A 9,194-nucleotide genomic window follows, 5' to 3' on the forward strand; every position below is an offset into this window, starting at 1 on the left:
GCTGGGAGGTGGAAGGAGGAAGGACAGGGGAATCTAAGGTTGATATGTAAAATGAATAGAAAATCTCTTAATAAAATAAAAAAAATGTGAAAAATAAGAACAATGAAAAGGAAGACATGAAGCTGGGAGGGAGACACAGGGGAGGAGTCATGAGGGGGAGTGGAGGGAGGTAGTGGTGCATGGCTGTGATGAAAATATGTTGCATAAATGTGTCAATATTTCAAAGAATAAAAATATTTTAAAAGGAAAAAATTAGAAAAATGACTCTAAGTTATAGATAACATTGAACCAAATTAAAAGACATATAACTGGGAAGTTTATAAGAGGCAGAGCATTTAATGCAGCTCAAGGACTTTGAGACACAGAAAACAACTATGATTAACATTTTACAGATCATGAAAGGAAGGGGTAGCAGAGGTGAAAGCCTCAAGACAGATTCTATTATTAGTAGTATTAGTATTAGTAGTATTAGTATTGAAAATACATTCTTCTTTCAACAATACATCTAGACCACTGTTTCTTGTAGACGAAATTCTAAATAGTTTTAGTAAATAAAAAACACAGAGCCAAATACAGAGGTAATAGCCAAAGAGATCAGAGCAATAGCCATGGCTAGCTTCAGCTTACCACTAGCAGTAGCTTCCCCAGAGAGAGAGTTTCTTCCTACCTGACTTGTGTTTCTATTGCCTCTCTGTGCTGCCTTCTCATTGCCTCTAAGCCCAGCCACATGACTTCCTTATCACTGCCTGTCTATACAGATCTCCAGGTCTCTATGGGAGGTACCGGGATTAAAGGCTCATGTCACCATGCTTGGCTGTGTCCTTGACCACACAGAGACTCTGCCTGCCATGTGATAGGATTAATGGCATGTGCTACCACCACCAGACTTCTGCTTAATGGTTATTTGACCTCTGATCTCCAGGCAACTTTATTTATTAACATACAAATAAAATATCTCATTTCATCACAAATAAAGTATTGCCACAGTTTCTTTTCCTTCAACTATTACCAGCCCCCCACACCACCCCTCTCCTCCATATCTACTCTCCCTCTATCCAGCCTCAATATATAAAGCAGATTCTTTCCCCAAAGAGCCTCACTTGCCATTCAAAGCCAAACTGTGGGGACGGAGGAGGCAAGTCTGAAGATCTCTCAGCAAAGGCAATAGCACACAAAGGCAGATATATAGAAGGTTTTAACAAAATCAGTTACTTCCTGGTCACATGGAATGGGCCAGGAGACAGGACAGAAAATCAACCCCAAGGACTGGGTATAAAATAAGGTGACAAGGACAAAGGAAAATAATGACAGTGACATTTAGGATGTAGAATTACAGTTCCTGCTCAATACTTGGATGGAATGAAAATGGAGAAAGGATGAGTTAATGATGAATCTCCTGATTCTGGTTTACACAGTACCTAATATAAATATCAACTGGGGAGAGGAGTTAGAAGAAAACCATGTGTAAAGATTGGGGTGAATGACATGGTTTGTTTATTTTCTAACTAGTTAAGTCTGAACCCAAGTTGTCTATTTTGCAGGGGTGGGAGGTGGGGGAAGCTGCATGAATTTATGTGTATAATGTGAATGAAGGAATTTGTAGCAGTCAGAAGATGACATTTGATTTCTGGGAACTAATGTTATGGGCAGTTATTAGCCACAATGTGGGAAATGAACCCAGCTCCTCTGCAAAATTCAGCAAGTGCCCTTAACTGCTGAGCTCTCACTCTAGCCCCAAATGTAATATATTTTATTTCAACATAAGAATATTTAATATAGATAGTATATAAATCACATTCCTAGTATTTTACAAATGAGAGGAGTCTATACATTAGCATGCTCTTTCTATGATAATGAATACTGACAAAAAAATCTTAAAAGTTGTGAGTGGCCCTCAAGAGTAGCTTTTATTTTGTGGCCCTTGTGCCTCTGGTAAGCTAATTTTTTATTAGTTTTTTTTTTTCATTTATTTTACATCCTGATCACAGTGTCCCCTCCCTCTACTCCTCCTGTTCCCTCCCCTTCCTCCCTTCTAACCCCCCCCCATCCACTCTTCCATCTAGGTTAAGAAATGGGCAGACCTTCGTGGGCATCTGTAAAACATGGCATATCAAGTTGAGGCAGGACCAAGCTCCTACCCTGCATTAAAGATGGGCAAGGCAACTCAGCATGGGAAATAAATTCCCAAGAGCCAGCTCAAGTGCCAGGAACAGTTCCTGATTCCACTGCTATGAGCCCCCACCCCAAACACACACAGGAAGAGAGAGAGAGAGAGAGAGAGAGAGAGAGAGAGAGAGAGAGAGAGAGAGAGAGAGAGAGAGAGAACAAGCTATACAACTGTCACACACCCGGAGAGGGACTACGTTGGTCCCATCCAGGCTCCCTGTCTGTTGGTCCAAAGCACCGGGCTATGTGGTGGTATTGTGTTCCCCAAAATTTTGTGTACCTTAATAAATTTATCTGGGGTCAGAGAACAGACAGCCACTAGATACAAAGGCTAGAAAATGGTGGCACTCACACCTTTAATCCTAGCACTCCAGAGGTAGAAATCCCTCTGGATCTCTGTGTGTTCAAGGCCACATTGGAAACAGCCAATAATGGTGACTCATGCTTTTAATCCCAGAAAGCTGGCCTTTAATCCCAGGGAGTGGTGGTAGAAAGCAGAAAGTTATATAAGGCGTGAGGACCAGAAACTAGAAGCATTTGGCTGGTTAAGCATTTGCTGGTTAAGCATTTGGCTGATTAATCTTTTAGGTTTTGAGCAGCACAGTTCAGCTGAGACCCATTCTGGATGAGGACTCAGAGGTCTCCAGTCCGAGGAAACAAGACCAGCTGAGGATCCGGCGAGGTGAGATAGCTGTGGCTTGTTCTGCTTCTCTGATCTTCCAGCATTCACCCCAATAACTGGCTCAGGTTTGAGTTTATTAATAAGAACTTCTAAGATTCATGCTACAGGGCTGAGCTCCAGGTATCCTGTTGAAGAGAGAGTTGAGGGACTGTATGAACAAGGAGTGTCAAGGTGGTGATGAGAGAACCCTCAGAGAAAGCTGACCTGAGCTCGTGGTAAGCTAAAATTTAACTGATACTGGCTACTCACAGCTAAAACTGTGAGTGATCTGAGTGTGTTGTGGGGTCACCTTGGGTCAGTAGCTATTCAGCACGGTAGTCCTCATGGAACAAGGCAGGAATGTACACAGGGCAAGCCCAAACAAAAATTTATTTCAGGAAAAGGAATAGGAATGATATATCTTAATTACTCAATGGCAAGATAAAGTCAAATGTTCATGTTCAAAACATGTTCTACTTGTTGCACACAGAAGAGGACACAGGGACTAGGTCACAAAGATGACTTTGATGTAAATTAGACTCTGAACAGGGTGAATTGGATATTTACAAGAAGATTACAGTGAAGTAAAGTCTGAAAGAAGAAAAGACATTTTGTATAAGAAAACATTGGAAGGATTTTCAGAAAAAAATTTTAGGAATATGCTAAAGTTGAAAACTAATAATTGACTGATTTGCTGAGTCAAATGTCTGTGGATCCTGGAGTAATTCTCAGAAATTGGCAAATGTGTACATCTTTGAACTCTCACTCTCCCTGCAGAGAACTGCTCTTCAAAATGTGCATATTCTAATTTGTATTATTTGGGTTTTTATGTAAAGAACTTCACATTCTAATTATACTATAGGCATCTTTATAATTTAGACTTGTTTACAATTACTTGTGATACCTTCAGTAACTCCAGTCTTTACTCTTAATGATGTTTTGATGTTAATAGAATCCCACTAACATAAAATGAGATAATATAAAGTAACACTTAGCACAATGCCTGGCACAGAATAGTTAGTTGTTCAATAGTTGTTACCTTCTTCTTATTATGTCTATAAATACCATTTCAAAGGATAGATGGAGGGGATTAGTGAAAGCAACCAAGGCAACGACAATTTGGCTTTCCTAAGAGTGATTTTTATGGTGATATGTTAAATAAAAGCATATCTTAAAGTAAAAAGAGTATTGGACCTGGAAGTAGAATAAAATGCTTAAGTGTTTACATGATTTTTTTAATCTTAAAAACTATACTGTAGATATATATTAGCATATACACTAGATATTAGCATATATAGACTAATGTATATATGTATACAAATACAGTACATAAAGTTGAATGCTGGATATGACCTGACCTTATGATCCCCTTTATAGAGCTACATGCTTAGCAAATGTTTTGCAATTGACCTATAGACCCAGATGTTTCTTCTAAGTTATCATATTCAAAAATATGTTCTGTAGGAGATATAAATAGATCAGTGGGACAGAATAAAATTAAAATTTAGACCCATATATATATTTGAAATATGAATTTTTAGTATAGGCATGAATACCTTTATCCCAAAACAAATGGTAAAGAAATACACACACACACACACACACACACACACACACACACACACACACACTGATTTTTCTGCATTTATTGAGATAATGTTTTTTCTTTATTCTCTCTAATACACTGTTTTCTTTTTTAATTATTATTAAGAAATTTTCTATTCACTTTACATACCAACCACAAATCCCCACCTCTTCCCTCTTCCCACCCCACATCCTTCCTCCCCAATCCACTCCCCATCCCCACATTTCCCAAGTGAAGGTCTCTGATGGGGAGTCAGCAGAGCCTGGCACACTCAGCTGAGGCAGGTCCAATGCCCTCCCCCTGCACCAAGGCTGTGCAAGGTGTCAAATAGTAAATCTTTATTAGATAATTGTGCTATATCACAATATGTTATGTTTCTGACTGTGAGTCTATGTGTCTCTATACATGTGTCTGTGAGTGCATGCACACATGTGCAGAGACCAAAGTGTTATTTTTTTTTATTCTTTGACAGTTTCATACATGACTATAAAGAATTTTAATCAATCACTTAATCTGTTCTATTCTTTCACCTTCCTTCTCCTGAAGCCCTTCATAACAAGCTCCTCTCCTGGTCTCACATCTTCTTTTTGCTTGTACCTCTCTGAGTTTTGTTAGTTTTGCTTGTACAAATGTGGGTGGGAGATTAATTACTGTAATATAGGCAACTTATCAGTGAGTACAACACTAAAGGATATGATATTCATCCTCATAAATCATTAAATGTCAATAGTCCCTCTTGGAGGAATGGTGCCTCATGGGAACCTACCCATCTTTGATGAAAAGTGAACAGGCCAAGCTGTATGTGTGTCTCTTGAAAATAACCGTATTATTTTCTGCAGTTATTTTATGAGTACAAAGGCTATATCGTGCCCAAGAGACATCTGTTTGCTACACATCACCTTTCTTCTCTAGCTATTACATTTTATCTGCTCCTTTATTTCTTCAGTAATTCCAGAACCTTGTGAGGGCATTATAGAGGATCTATGTAGAGTCATTCACTGCCCCTCATTTCATATTTTGAAAAAAATTATCTGTTTCCCACCCTTGAGATTTAACATTTGATGTTATTTCTTTTCAACTCTTTGAAGCAGTTGTGTCATTCATTTTTATTAGGAATTTATAGGTGTTTTTTAATGGAGGACAGGATGATGTGCCACTCAAAACTAAAAAGAGCTTCAGATAAAATGTATCCATTTTTTTGATAATCCTTAGTTATACCCATCAATGTTTTTTAGGAAACAGAAAAATGACAAGAAAGAATGCATTTGCTCTGGCTTTTGAATTCCTAAGTTTGCTGTGGGTTCAATCTGTGCATGTTAAGGAGCTGAGTTTTTCATAACTCTGTTTACAATTCATGGAACAGGTAATTTTGCATATTTCCTTTATAAATGTAATGAAATTTGAACTCCTGTCACTGAACTTTTCTGAAAATACAACATATATAAAAATTTGTCCTACATGTGCATTTGGTAACAACTCAATAGGCAAATGTATGAGAGAGGACTGATCTCTATCTCTCCAAAATCATTGTCAAGATTAATATTGAGAAAAGTGTGTCCCAGATTTTATTCATGATAAATTTTGCATATTTTATGTTTATATATTATCTGTTATCTGTTTCTCCATACAAAAGCTGAGGATGAGAGGTATAGATCATCCTTCCATTGATCACCAGCTTTTAAGTAAAAACCTTAGGTTTGAAATTAAAAAGGTTTTTGCCACTAGTCCACTCTGCAGAATTTCTAATAATGCTTTCTGCTCCATTTTTGATAAATTTCCTCCTAAGAACTACATCTCAAAAGTATAGCCTCAGCCCATGGTGCTACTGGGAAATGGTGAAATACTTAAAAGGTGGGGCTTGTTAAGAGGAAGAGTCATTGTGGGAATGTCTTTAAAAGAAATATAAGACCTAGCACCTCCTTCTTTCTCTCGGTGGTTCTCACTAACCATTGTTGAGCAATTTCTTCTGCCATACACTTCTATGACTATGCATTGCCTTGTTACATTCTCAGAAGAAAGAAGCCAAAAGATGATCTTTAAAACATCTAAAACTGTACTCAGGACTGAACCCTTGGGACTGGGGCATGAAAATGGGAAGGAACACTTTTTGAGTGAGTATGGAGACATGAATTCAAATACCCTGAACTCCTATAAAAATGAGTGTGATTGGGTGACCATCTAACACCATGCTGTTGAGGTGAAGGACCACTGAGGTTTCTGGCAGCCTGCCTATCTTCAGGATTAGTGGGGGTCACTGTCTCAAGGGAATAAGGCAGAGAGGCACTGAGCTGAACACCTGACCTCCTTGTCTGGCCTTTGCACCTACATACCCACTCCTGAATGCAAAACTGCACACAAGTACATGTATCACAAATACACCACATTCACACATTCACACCCACAAACACACACACATACATACAAAATAAATGACCTCTTTCCTTTCATAGATTGTTTTTATCTCATGCATTCATTACATTGATGGGGTGGGAGTGGAAACCTGACCTCAGATGAAAGGGTGAGGATTCAGACAGGAATCCACAGCACAAGCCACTTCAGTAGGCAGCATGCAGACACAGTAAGGGCCTCATAAACGTTGTTTTGTATTGAAATATTGGAAAAGACAGAAACCATATCTACACTCTCTTCCACTGGCTCCTCTTTCCTATTATTTTCAAAATTTCATGTTACCTTTGAAAAACAAATAATGAAGACAAGGAGTTGTTAAAAAAAATAATTTTAGAAATTCCACAGGAACGAAATTGCTAAAATTGAAGGGAGAAAGCCTGTGCTTCAAATAGACATGCTCCACTTTTATACATTTAACTTCTTACTATTTTTTGCATTTGGTATAAAGAGTTTTGCTGCTTAAAAAAAAATGAGACCACTGAACAGCGGAATCAGGAAGCTTTCAAGTGCCTTAGATCCATTTCTGTTCGTGACCCTATTAGCTCATTGGAAAAATTCTGGGAGGGAACAGTGCTTGGAAAAAAAGAGGTCAAGCAGTGTGCAGACATTGATAAAGTGCTTCTTATTTCAAGTCATAGCAGAGTGTAGCCTATGAGGTCAGACCAGAGGGCTTCAAAGAGCAGCGGTGCCCACAGAATGTGAATGGCTGCTTTGTGGAATAAGTTGGTGGGACAGCAGGAGCACCTGTCCTAAGTTAACCTTTCCAACCACCTCCACACTTCATGAAAAAAATAAGCATATATTCTATAATATTGTCCTCAAAGGAAGAATGCGTATTTTTAAAAACACAAAGATTAAAAAAAAATAAGTACAACAGAAACTTGCCTTATTTACTACACATCTCAAACACTAAGAATAAATAAATAAAAGGCCTACAGGAACATGAATTTCCATTCATAACCCAACTTCTTTTATAATAGTAATTTTTTCTTTTATTTATTTATTTTTTATTATTATTTATTTTACAATACTATTCAGTTCTACATAATAGCCACAGATTCCCTTGTTCTCTCCCTTCCTGTCCCCCTCCCCTTCCCCCCAGCACACCTCCCATTCCCACCTCCTCCAGATCAAGGTCTCCCCCGAGGACTGGGATCGAACTGATAGACTCAGTCCAGGCAGGTCCAGTCCCCTCCTCCCAGATTGAGCCAAGCGTCCCTGCATATGTCCCAGGTTTCAAACAGCTAACTCATGCAACGAGCACAGGACCTGGTACCACTGCCTAGATGCCTCCCAAACAGATCAAGCCAATCAACTGTCTCACCTATTCAGAGGGCCTGATCCAGTTGGGGGCCCCTCAGCCTTTGGTTCATAGTTCATGTGTTTCCATTCATTTGGTTATTTGTCCCTGTGCTTGATCCAACCTTGGTTTCAACAATTCTTGCTCATATAAACCCTCCTCTTTCTCACTAATTAGACTCCCAGCGCTCCACCCAGGGCCTAGCCGTGGATGTCTGCATCCAGATTCCTCAGTCCTTGGATGGGGTTTCTGGCACAACTACTAGGGTGTTTGGCCATCCCATCACCAGAGTAGGTCAGTCCCGGCTGTCTCTCGACCATTACCAGCAGTCTTTTGTGGGGGTATCTTTGTGGATTTCTGTGGGCCTCTTTAGCTCTTTGTTTCTTCCTTTTCTCATGTGGTCTTCATTTACCATGGTCTCCTATCAGCAGAGAAAAACAATGACATTATGAGGTTTGCAGGCAAATGGATGGATCTAGAAAAAATCATCCTGAGTGAAGTAACCCAGACTCAGAAAGACAAATATGGTATGTACTCACTCATAGGAAGATGCTAGATGTGGAACAAGGATGACTGGACTGCTACTCACATAACCAGTGAGGCTACCTGGAAAACGGGACCCCAAGAAAGACATGGAGAATTGGATGAGATCTACATGAACAGCCTGGACATGAGTGGGAGCAATGAAGGGCGAGGGTCGAGGGAAAGAGAGTGGGAGATCCTAGCTGGATCAAGAAAAGAGAGGGAGAACAAGGTATAATAGTAATTTTTTAATTATATTTATGTGAGTGGGTATTTTTTTTCTGCCTGTGTCTGTGCACTTGCATTCCTGGTACCCAAGGAGGTCTGAAGAGGACATCAGATTCCGTGGAACTGAAGTTACAAAGGCTGTGAGCAGTCATGTGAGTACTGGGAACTGAATCCCAGGCCACTGGAAGAACAGTAGTGCTCTTAAGTGTTGAAAAAAAAAACTCCATTCCTTAACTTAACCTATTTTTCATGTTATTTACTTAATGGATCCAGTTAACTTAGTGATATGATTTAAATATTTTCACTGTAATATCTATTGTGAA

This window comes from Peromyscus maniculatus, chromosome 6, assembly GCF_049852395.1.
Source record: "Peromyscus maniculatus bairdii isolate BWxNUB_F1_BW_parent chromosome 6, HU_Pman_BW_mat_3.1, whole genome shotgun sequence".
Taxonomy (NCBI): Eukaryota; Metazoa; Chordata; class Mammalia; order Rodentia; family Cricetidae; genus Peromyscus; species Peromyscus maniculatus.